The following is a 12,760-nucleotide window of genomic DNA, read 5'->3' as shown; positions in this document are numbered from 1 at the left end:
AAACCTGACAAAAACAAGCAATGGGGAAAGGACTCCCTATTTAATAAATGGTGCTGGGAAAACTGGCTAGCCATATGTAGAAAGCTGAAACGATCCCTTCCTTACACCTTATACAAAAATTAATTCAAAATGGATTAAAGACTTACATGTTAGACCTAAAACCATTAAAATCCTACAAGAAAACCTGGGCAATACCATTCAGGATATAGGCATGGGCAAGGACTTCATGTCTAAAACACCAAAAGCAATGGCAACAAAAGCCAAAATTGACAAATGGAATCTAATTAAACTAAAGAGCTTCTGCACAGCAAAAGAAACTACCATCAGAGAAAACAGGCAATCTACAGAATGGGAGAAAATTTTTGCAACCTACTCATCTGACAAAGGGCTAATATCCAGAATCTACAATGAACTCAAACAAATTTACAAGAAAAAAACAAACAACCCCATCAAAAAGTGGGCGAAGGACATGAACAGACACTTCTCAAAAGAAGACATTTATGCAGCCAAAAAACACATCAAAAAATGCTCATCATCACTGGCCATCAGAGAAATGCAAATCAAAACCGCAGTGAGATACCATCTCACACCAGTTAGAATGGCCATCATTAAAAGTCAGGAAACAACAGGTGCTGGAAAGGATGTGGAGAAATAGGAACACTTTTACACTGTTGGTGGGACTGTAAACTAGTTCAACCATTGTGGAAGTCAGTGTGGCGATTCCTCAGGGATCTAGAACTAGAAATACCATTTGACCCAGCCATCCCATTACTGGGTATATACCCAAAGGACTATAAATCATGCTGCTATAAAGACACATGCACACGTATGTTTATTGCGGCACTATTCACAACAGCAAAGAGTTGGAACCAACCCAAATGTCCAACAACGATAGACTGGATTAAGAAAATGTGGCACATATACACCATGGTATACTACGCAGCCAAAAAAAATGATGAGTTCATGTCCTTTGTAGGGACATCGATGACACTGGAAAACGTTCTCAGTAAACTATCGCCAGGACAAAAAACCAAACACCACATGTTCTCACTCATAGGTGGGAATTGAACAATGAGAACTCATGGACACAGGAAGGGGAACATCACACTCTGGGGACTGTTGTGGGGTGGGGGGATGGGGGAGGGACAGCATTAGGAGATAAACCTAATGCTAAATGATGAGTTAATGGGTGCAGCAAAACAACATGGCACATGGATACATATGTAACAAACCTGCACATTGTGCACATGTACCCTAAAACCTAAAGTATAATAATAATAAAAAAAAGAATTAAAAGGAAACTATCTCCAAAATAATTCAGACAATGGATGCTAAAACCAATGAGTTAATAGGACAGTTATACAATCTCAAAGTGTCTCCCCATAAGTGACATATTAATCAGAAAGGAAAAAGTGCCTTTACAGTGGAGTGATCCGATAGCTACCACGGTAACAAAGTAATCAACATTTTCATGACAAATAATGGGACACAATTAGTGTGACATGATACTCTGGGAAGATATCACTTTTTTGGTATTCCTGCCAAAAACAGTTGACTTGAATCTAATCTTGGGAAAATAATTAATAGTTACAAACTGAGGAACATTCTCCAAAACATTTGGCCTGTTCTCCTAAAAAAGAAAGTCAACTTAAGGAAGACAAAGAAACTGTGCATGATTAAAGAAAATTTAAAAGACATAAAATAAATGCAATTCATGATCCTGGACTGTATTGTGGAGCAGAAAAAAAAAATCGTATAAATTGTGAATGGAGGCATTATAAAAATTTTAATATGAATTATATCAAATAATACGTTATTAAACTTAAACTTGTTGAATTTAATAATTGTACAAAATTAGGGAATATGATTTCTTTGTTCTAAGTTTGAGAGATGTGAGGTTACAATGCCCACTAATTATTTCAGCTGGCTCATAAAAATTATAATAGTATTAACAATTTGTAAATTTAGGTAAAAGTGTATGCCGTTTCAATGTTTTAGTCTTATAAATTTTTGGATGTAATATTTTTAAAAATTAAAGTTAAGCTATGCACAGTGGCCTGTAATCCCAGCACTTTGGGAGGCCTAGGTGGGTGAATCTCCTAAGGTCAGGAATTTGAGACCTGCCTAGCCAATATGGTGAAACCCTGTCTCTACTAAAAATACAAAATAGGTAGATACATAATACAAATAGAAGACAGATAGATAATTCTTTATTTAACATTATTGTATTTGTTGCAATAATCAACCTTTTTACTTAAAAACCATTTAACAAAGTATTTAAATTTAGGAATAAAATTAAAATCTTAAAACTCCAAAACAAAATTAAAAATCACCTTGCAAGCAGTTAAACTGAATGAAAACAATGAATAATGGGAAAAAATAGAAAAAAAATATTTCTTCTAGGATCCAAAGGAAAATGTAAAAGATACGTATGTTCAAATAAACATTGAAAACAATGGAAACAAAGACTATAGTTAACTATAGTTATAGCCAACTAGCTAACTATATATACCTTTTTCAACCACTAGTAACCACTATTCTACTCTCTACTTCTACAACATCAACTTTTCTAGCTTCCATATATGAGAGCATTTTATATTTCTTTGCCTGACTTATTCATGTAACATAATGTCCTCCAGGCTCACCCATATTGCCATGAATTACAGGATTTCACTCTTTTTATAGCCAAATACTATTCCATTGGATGTATATACCACATTTTCTTTATTCATTCATCCACTGATGGGCACTTAAATTGATTCCATATCTTTGCTACTATCAATATGCTGCAATAAACACAGTAGCACATATATCTCTTTGACATACTGATTTCCTTTCTTTTGGATACAAACCCAGTAGTGGGATTGCCCAGTCATATGGTAGTTATATTTTTAGCTTTTTGAGGAAACTCCCTACTGTTTTTTTCAATAATGGCTGTATTAATTTACACTTCCACCAACAGTGTATAAAAAGAGTCTCCTTTTATCTGCATCCTCGACAGCACTTGCTAATTTTTGCCTTTTTTGTAGCCATTCTAATTGGGATGAGATGATATCACATGTTGGTTTTGACTTGCATTTCTCTGATCATTAGTGATTGGTATTTTTTTTTTTCACAGACTTGGACATTTGTAAGTCTTCTTTTGAGAGTTTTCTATTCAGATCATTTGCTCCTTTTTAATTGGATTACTATTTTTTGACTGTTGAGTTTCTTTTATATCCTGGGTATTAATTCCTTGTCTGATGAACACTTTACAAATATTTATTCTAGTCTGCAGGTTGTCTCTTCACTATTGATTCTTTCCTTTGACGTGCAGAAGTTTTTTTTTTTTATTTTGATATAATTTAATTTGTTTATTTTGACTTATGTTGCCTGGGCTTTTGAGATGTTAGCCATAAATTCTTGGCCAAAACCAGTGTCCCAAAGTATTTTCTCTATGTTTTCTTTTAGTAATTTCATAGTTTCAGGTCTTTAAGTCTTTAATCCATTTTGGGCTGATTTTTGTATATGGTGAGAGGTAAGAGTCTAGTTTTATTCTTCTACATATGGATATACAGTTTTTCCAGCACTATTTATTGAAAAGACCAATAAATGTTCTTGGCACCTTTGTCAAAAATCAGTTGGCTATAAATAGATTAATTTGGGGGTTTGTTCCATTGACCTATGTGTCTATTTTTATAATTATTATGCTGTTTTGGTTACTATAGCTTTGTAGAATATTTTGAACACAGATAATGTGATGCCTTCAGCTTTGTTTTTCTTCCTCAGGATTATTTTGACTATTTGGTGTCTTTTGTGGTTTGTACAAATTTTAGGATTGTATTTTTTCTATTTCTGTAAAGAATGCCATTGGTATTTTGATAGGGGTTGCATTGAATCTGTAGATCACTTTGAGTAGCGTGGTAATTTTAACAATATTTCCTCTTCCAATTTATGACATGAGATGTCTTTTCATTTTTGTGGGTGTCCCCTTCAGTTTCTTTCATCATTGTTTTATAGTTTCCTTGATGGACATTTTTCATCTGCTTTGTTAAATTTACTCCTAGGTATTTTATTTATTGGGTAGCCATTATACATGAAATTGCTTTCTTGAATTCTTTTTCACCTAGTTCATTACTGGTATACAAAAATGCTACTAATTTTTGTATGTTGATTTTGTATCCTGCAACATTACTGAATTCATCTATCCATTCTAAAAGTTTTTTTGGTGAAATCTAGGTTTTTCTGTATTTAAGGTCATGTTGGCAAAGAGAGATAATTCGACTTTCTTCTTTTTAATTTGGATACTCTTTCTTTCTTTTGCCTAATTGCTATGGCTAGGACTTTCAGTTCTATGTTGAATAAGAGTGGTGAGAGTGAGCACCCTTGTCTTGTTCCAGTTCTTAGAAAAAAAAACTTTCAGCTTTTCCTTGTACAGTGTAATGTTAATTGTTGCTCTGTCATATTTTGCTTTTATTTTGTTATACACTGGAACTCCTGTTCTTAATCTTATCTATAAAATCCTTATATGAGATAAAAAACATAAGATGTCACATAAATGAGCTATTAGTATGAATTTTTTTGGTCATATTTTGACTAGCTTTCACATAAACAATGGTAAAAAAAATATTCTCTCCACAAGACTTCTGAGCATGCTACATTGAAAATAGCTCAGACAAATAAGATTCTATGCCACCTATCTTTGCCTCAGAAATATATTTCAGAAGCTAATAATTTTCAGAACCTGGAAACAGTCCTCAGGTATGCAATTTATATTCTTTATTAGGTAGTGTCATTTAGGAATCTTTGTTTTATCTTTGGTAAAAATAAATACTGGTGATTATATCTTTGATGACTTCCTGAGTACCCTTTAGCCTTCTAGTCTTAGGCTTTTACTTTTTTTATCATGTATTTCCTTCTCCAGTTCTTTGCACATCATTGAAATATTTTTGGCAACAATAAACAATTGGCTCCACAATATCTACAAATACCAACAATAAAAGATTTACAATAACATCTTTGTTCACTATTGCTAGTGGATTTTTTAATGTCATAGTTTTTAATGCACTCAAGTAAAAATGAAAAACAAAAATTACTTGATTCAAATTCTAAGACTTAATAGAACCTTTAGCCTTAAATTACAGATTAGAGATGGAGACTGCCCAGAAAATAAGTGAATGAGAAAATACACCAACTCTTTTTTTAAAAAACAAAGGATTTGGTCAGAAAAAAAAAAGAAGTGTATATTGTTTTTATTTCTTTGTGTCTTTAGCAAATTAACATAACCTTCTCTGTTCAATGTGCAGCAGCTTCCCATGGTTCAATGAAAGTGGACAGTAAAAATCACACAACTGAAAAGAATAACGAGACACCATTTTATTTATTCCCCTCACTAGATTTACTTTACCTAAATCTTCTCTAGAGTTTTCATAAAAGCCTTTGGCAGAAATACAAAATTCTTAGGAGAGCCATAGTACTTTACTAAATCTCCACCATGGTATTCATCAACAATTTTCATATATGCATACAGACTATTTACCGTCTGTTGTTTTCCAGTTCTCCAGTTAAAATGTAATTACCACTAGAAGTTAAGTTTACATTTCCCAGTTCTAGCTTTCCTGCTCTTTCTGGTGTTTTACACAGAATCCTAGTACATTAAGAAAATAAACTCTTGGAGTGCAGTTAAAAGAAAACGCCAGTTATTATAATAGTTTTCAATATAATTCTTTTTTAACAGCTTTATTGGGGTATAGTTGATGTATGATAAACCACATATTGTTAAAAAGCAACATTTGATAAATTGTTACATATGCATCTAGGAAACATTACAATAATCAAGATAAAGAACATATTTATCTTCCTCAGAGTTTCTTGGTGCCCCAGTAAAATCTCTCCCTTTGTAGTCTCCATTTGAATACAAAATGTAGTGAATGAATGTTCAAAGGTGGCCTACAAACATCAAGCCTTTTTGGTATGTATCAACAAGGAATTATATCCTGTATGCAAATACATTAAGAATGATATTCCAACCAGATGTTGAGGACAGTCACCCAGCAAAGACACCACTATCTAAACTGCCACTCTTTTAAAGAAAAACACACTTTGGAGTGTGTGTGGTGGTAAAAATTACTTTATCCACTAGTATTTGAGGAGCTGCATAGCCAGAGAGAATCTTCTTAACCAGTGTGAGACAGCAAGATTCAGATTCTGTTAGGATAAAGCTGTGTATATAGGGCTAAAGGAGAATAATGTAGATTAAGTAATAAGTAGCCTGCCCTTAACCATGGGGACTACATTTCAAGATGCCTGTTGATGCCTGAAATCAAGGATAGTACCAAACCCTGCGTATGCTATGCATTAATATTTTTCTTCACAATTGCACAGATGAAGGTTGGTTCTTACAATGTAGATCTTAGCCAGCTTAGTATATATATATATATATATTTTTTTCTTTCCTTATTAAGTTGAACAACTTAAAGGAAGCATTCTATGGCTTTTCTTTGGTATATCTAATTGTTAGCATCACTACTCTCATGCTTTGGGTCCATTAAGAAATACAGTAAGAGTTTCTTGAACACAATCACTGAAATACTGGGACAGGTGATAACCCTAAGTGACTAACAATCAGGGAGCACCTATAGAGCAGATACTCTGGGCAGAAGAGGATGGGACGGCCCAACATTTCATCAGGTTACTCGGAACATTGTATACATTTACAACTTACAAATTATGTCTGGAATTTTCTATTTAATATTTTCTGACCACAGTTGACTGTAGGTAATTGAAACTGTAGAAAGTCAAACCACAGATAAGGTGGCACTACTGTATTATTTCTCTTCTTCTGTGTCTTTACCTCCATGGGTTATGAAAGAAAAAAAGAATTTCACTGGAGCATACGCATGCTGTGAAGATACTTTTGTAGGTATAGTTGCTCCAGAAAGAAAGCTGAGACTGGGTATTATGTGTATAGAACACTCTCATATATTAAAGGCACACATTTCAGCAAAGTGAGAGGACTCCTAGATATATATGTAGGTACACACACACACACACACACATAATTTCAGGACTAACCTTCTAGACAGCAATAAAAAATTGCCACAAGAGTATCTGTGTTTTTAGAAGGACATTCTGAATCAACAGTGTCTAGCAACTCAAGTTGAACATAGTTGTATGTGCTAGAGGTAATGAGTTTTAACTGGAAAATCTCACTGTTTGCTTGCACACTGTCCACACAGTGAAGGACATGGTTGAAGGCATAGAAAGAATATGGTTTACTATGTCTCCATGATGGAAAGTATGTTTTCATATCCTTTACCATCCTCATAAGTTCTTCAGAAAGCTTTTTTTTTTTAAATTGTGCTTTTCCCTTCTAGTATGCTTTAGTTATTTCCTTCAATTTCCTATATCTCCTCATTCTAAATTGTTGAGTCTCCACTCCACTTTTCCGTAGGCTGCTGCCACTCTCCATGTTACTCTGCCATTTGTATTCTGGCTTCACATTTCATCAGATTATTCCTGAAGGGACTCAATACCACTGGATTGTGGTCCATTATGTTATTAGGGTCATTTCTGCTGGAATCATTTTCACAAGATTTATTGTTTGGTGTCTGTAGATCTTCAGAGTAGTCCATCCTTTCCTCTCCAGCCCTTGATTCTGTTGTCTGCTTCTTTTTTATTTTGGAGTCATTCACTGAATTCATTTGGTCCATACTATTTGATTAGAGAAAGTTATTAAGTCATCATACACTGACAATTAATTATCTACATTCTTGTAGATGTATTTCTTACTTCCTATATTTCCAGGAAATCTCTTAGAAATTTTTACTTATGGTAGATATAATCAGCTCTACCAGCAGACCATGAGATTAGCCAGTACAGCTAGCTCTGTAGGCAAAATAGACCATGCTAATAACATATGCTATTGCAGTAAAATATGCTATTTCAATAGTTTCTCATGGATGATAATAGTGATTTGGACCAGGATTATAATTAAGTTGCTATGAAAAGTGTTTTGGTTGTGGGTATATTTAGAAAATAAAACTGGCAGCATTGGATTTGGGGTATAAGGAAAAGTAAAGAGACAAAAAATGACAAAAATTTTTAGCCTGAATAATATGCAGAATAAATTTACCATTTCAGAGATTTGCAGGTGGTAGGAAGAACAGGTTTGGCAGAGGAGATCAAGAGTTTCATTTTGGAGATTTAAGTTTCAGGTAGTTACAGGTCTTTGGATAATAAAGTATCACAGCTAATCCTCTTTTCTTAGTATTATTAAGATACAGTTTATCTGTCTATGAAGAAATTTCAAAGGTTATATGGAAAATATTGACAGCCACTGCATTAAGTGTAATTATGTTGGAAGAATACCTTTTAGGGTGGTCCTGGCTGACTATTAGGTATCTATCCTTCAGTTTCTTTTTCTTCTTAGAAATTTAAACACAAATTAAACTTAATTAAATACAACATTTTAAAATCATTTAAATAAAACAACTAGAAAATTTTGTACATCTCTTTATTCATTTCAATATGAATACAGAAAGATTATTGAAATGATAGTCAAGAAATATTAGTAACATTTAGTAACCAAGGGCTGGAAACTGTGGTTGTACATTTATTTTTATGGAATTGATTTTTAAAAAACATTTCTATATTTTTTCCATTTTTTTATAATGAGAACATGTTACTTTTACAATACTATATATACTAAAATGTAAAGAAAAGAGTAACATTACTGGTATGCACTTTGAGTAGAAGTTATGACTCCAGGGAGATACGATTGATCAAAAGAAAAGGATTGGATAATCACCAAACTTCCTCCATGCCTTCCCTCTTGGAGATACAACCTCTTTCCAGGAAACAAATGAGCACTAAGAATTGTCATATCTTTAAGGATATAGAATTTTTAACATAATTTTAATAATCCTACCATTTGTCCACATTAAAAAATGCACCATATTAACAACAGATTAATCCACAACAAAGGATTAGAACCAAGGTAGAAGAGTCAACCGAATTAGAAAAATTATTTTTCAGAATAGAGATTTAAAAGAAGCAGCCAGTGAAGTGAGGGTAACATTGAGATTTTGATGTCCATGAAGAAAATGGTAAGGAATTAAAAAAGAAAGTTCTAAGTTTCTACTAGATTTGGTGGGCTGGTATTTTTCCTTTCCAAACAAACAAGTCTCTTGGATAAAAGAAGCAGACAAAAAATCATAAGAAAGTGAAATACCTAAGTGCCAGAGGTAACAGAGACAGAATGGTGAGTGGTATTTGATAATTAGCAGCTCAGCAAAGTACAAAGTCTACATACAGGCCTTAAAACTGGATGCTAAGGTTGACATGTCCATGCAATATTGGATGATGATCATCTGGCCTGTGAAACCCATGAGCTAAAACTGAGATTTCTGTGAAAAATTGGCAGCCACAAAGGGCTATTTGTTCAATATGCTGGGAAACACAGCATCCAGTAGCTCAAGAAAGTGATAAGTAAACTAAAAATCTGCTTGGGTCATGGGTAGATGAGCAGGACTGATTCCAGCCCATAATAGTTCCTTGCATGAATTGTGAAAAAAGTCTCTTTTTCTGGATGATTGCCTTTTCACACCAGAATACATGGCTTGATTAAAGCACAAGACTGAATTTCTGGCACCAGTATCCCCTCAGTCGGGTGCTCTTTTTCAATGTATGATCTACACAACTGTATGCTGTTTATACAGAGGCCTGAGCTGAGTATTTACAATAAAAACTATGCGATAATAGGTGAAAAATTGTAAGGTCACATTTAGACAAGGCAAAATTGATCTTTAGAAAAGACTCCAAAACCGAGGTCACCTAATTTCATAGAACATGATATCCCAGAGAATAAATTCACAATAGGAAACTGCAAAATACACAGGGAGAAAGAACCAACCGATGCAACATTTGAGAGTATTTAAGCCCCCAGTACTAGAGAATAAAATAATCTTAAGAGATTTAAAAATAAGTATATGGAACTGAAACTTTCAGAACTAATAAAGAGATACCGAAGTTATAAGACAAACAAAAAGAAGTATGAGAAAAATGCAGTAATGTACCATCTATAAACAAGTAGTATAGCCATGGCGTGTGGAACAGATATGGTAAGTAGCCAGATTAATATTGTTGTAAATAAAATTAGTGAATTGGAAGATAATCTAAAGAAATAGCTCAAAAGAGAGGCAGAAAATATCAAAGAGAAGGCAAGAGATACAGAAGATTAGGAAAATTTCAAGATTTATTTAATACTATTTTTAGAAAAGGAAAATGGAAAAATAAATGAGGCAATACAGTTTTCAAAAACAGAAACTGAAAAAGAGACCAAAAGAAACTAGGAGCATTTACTTGGGAGATATTAATTATATTCACTGAGAAACTAGGTGTTGAAACCAGAGAACAGGAAAGACAAAGGAAAATCTTAAAATATATAAATTTTACTTTATGGTATAAAAGAGTTACTGATGGCAAGACTTTCAGCAGACTTTTCATCGGTAATACTTAGAGATCAGATGTAAAATAAATTATTACCATCCAAGTGTGAAATTTAAATATTTTCATTGTATAATTTTATACACAGCTAAGCTATCATTTAAGAATGCAGGTGAAATAAGGATAAATTCCAAGCTGCAAAGCTTCCTTATCATTGGAAACATTATTTGTATATTTACTTGTGACTCTCAAGAATATCTTTCTTTTTAGAGTGCTTTCTCATTTTGCATCAGGTATGCATTTGCATTTTGCTTCTTGTATTTTCCTCTTCCTCTGTTCCTATGTATACCTTCTCACCAAACACCTTCCTTTCTAGTAATACTGTTGAGTGTGAGCTAGCTGTTTATTCAAATATTGTTGCAGAATTGTGTGGAGAAGGAGACACGGGAAAGAGGAATGTTCTACTGTTCCATTCAACTATCAGTCTTGTGTACTCCCTCAGCATGAAGTTATCATATACCTTCCGTCGACCCCTTTTAACTTCAGGATCTCCATGATGTGCTCATTTTTCTCTCCCTTTTTCATTCTTCCATATCTGCAGTTTGTAAACCTTACGGTAGTAATCAAAGAGAGCTGGTGAGCAGGTTTTCGAAAACCTCACTTGCTGCTTTGCATGGTGCAGTGGTGATCTGTTGCTCTTTTCTGGGTACAGTGGGGAGCATGCAGGGGGCATTTCCCAATTAGGGAGTGTCTTGGCATAATAGGGACATTTCAATGATGAAAGCTCTTTTTTTTTTTTTTCAGTCCATATCTCTTTTGATTTTGAGGAGCTCCAAGCTCTGAGTTCAACTTCTTGTTTTATTCCAGTTTCCCTATTAGAGATATATTCTTCTTGACTGGTGCTTTAGATTTTGATAATTTACTTTCTTCTGCTTTGAGTATGGAGTTTGATTCTTTTCATTATATGTTTATTTTGTTGTATTCAATGATGCTCAAGGGGTGAAATACATTACAAATATCTATCATCTTTATTCAAAGCTACCTTACTTACATTTTGAGGCTTTTTTTCATTTGATTCATTTTTGTACCATAATTAATTTTTAAAGGACAATATTGTCTCAGTCATTAATTTTCAAATCATAAGTAAGAGTTGATAAACTTTAATAGTTAGGTGTTCAGTGCATACTGTGTGTCAGTCACTGTCCTAACTGCTTTATTTGATTATCTCATTTAATCTTTAGAGATTCTAATAGCATCATTATTCACACCTGGAGAAGTGTAAAGGTGATGCAGTAAATAGGTGGAAATCTCACAACTAACAGCTGAACTGTGATTTCAACCTTTGCAATGTTAATGCACAGATTACATTCAAATCACAATGCTGTATTCTCATTTGTATGACTCAAGGAAAAATATCTATAATTCTCTTAGTTTAAAAAGTCACTCTCAGATCTCAAAAGAAAATTCATTTAAATGGAATTTAATGCAAAATACTTAGGAGGACTAAGGTACTGGTATAGCAAAATCAAACTAGCCATCCACACAAGAATTTTGTATCTCCTTGTGGTTATATCTCTCATTCCTTTAAACAACTTATTGTTAATGAGAATAGCTAGTAAAGTCAGAAATGAGTAGATCATCATTTATATTTAACATTCTGGATTTTAGAGAGAAAATCTCTAACATGAATCTGCTGTTTACAAGAGTGGAAAAACTGTAACATAAAGTTGATTCTTAGGTAAGTGGAAAATGAATACAAGATTAAGCTACGTAAACAATAAAAATAAGGACTTTAAATTCTTTCTTATTACAGTAAAATCTCATTAATTTAAAATAAGATTTCGTAAAGATTTGCAAGTGGGCTCTGTTAAAACTTACCTTTAAACTATTTTTAAATTATAGGAATTGCTAAGCAAATTAACTTTTAAATAAGTTTGTAGGTGAAATGTCCAACTTATTTAATAGAGTATTTTCAAGTACAATAGCCCGTTTAAAAAAAAAAGAGTACTCAGTTAATTTTCTGGTCATGATAGCTGCCGTGTCAGGACCTCCACTTTGTACTTTTCTATCCATTTGTTTCAATTCCTCTATGTATGTTTAGTAAAATAAACATTGTCTCCTTAAAAATACATAATTTGAGGTTTCTATTAACTCTGAAATAAATAGTTACAAATATTTTATATTCTAAATGAGATTAATATACAATAATTCTTATCCCTGCAGGAGAATAGTCCCCATATTATGAAGATTTAATGGTACGGTTTGGCTCTGTCCCTACCCAAACCTGTTTGAATTGTAGTTCCCATAATCCCCATGTGTCGTGGGAGGGATCTTG

Source organism: Nomascus leucogenys, chromosome 11 (assembly GCF_006542625.1).
Source record: "Nomascus leucogenys isolate Asia chromosome 11, Asia_NLE_v1, whole genome shotgun sequence".
Lineage (NCBI taxonomy): Eukaryota > Metazoa > Chordata > Mammalia > Primates > Hylobatidae > Nomascus > Nomascus leucogenys.
This window is presented reverse-complemented; position numbering follows the sequence as displayed.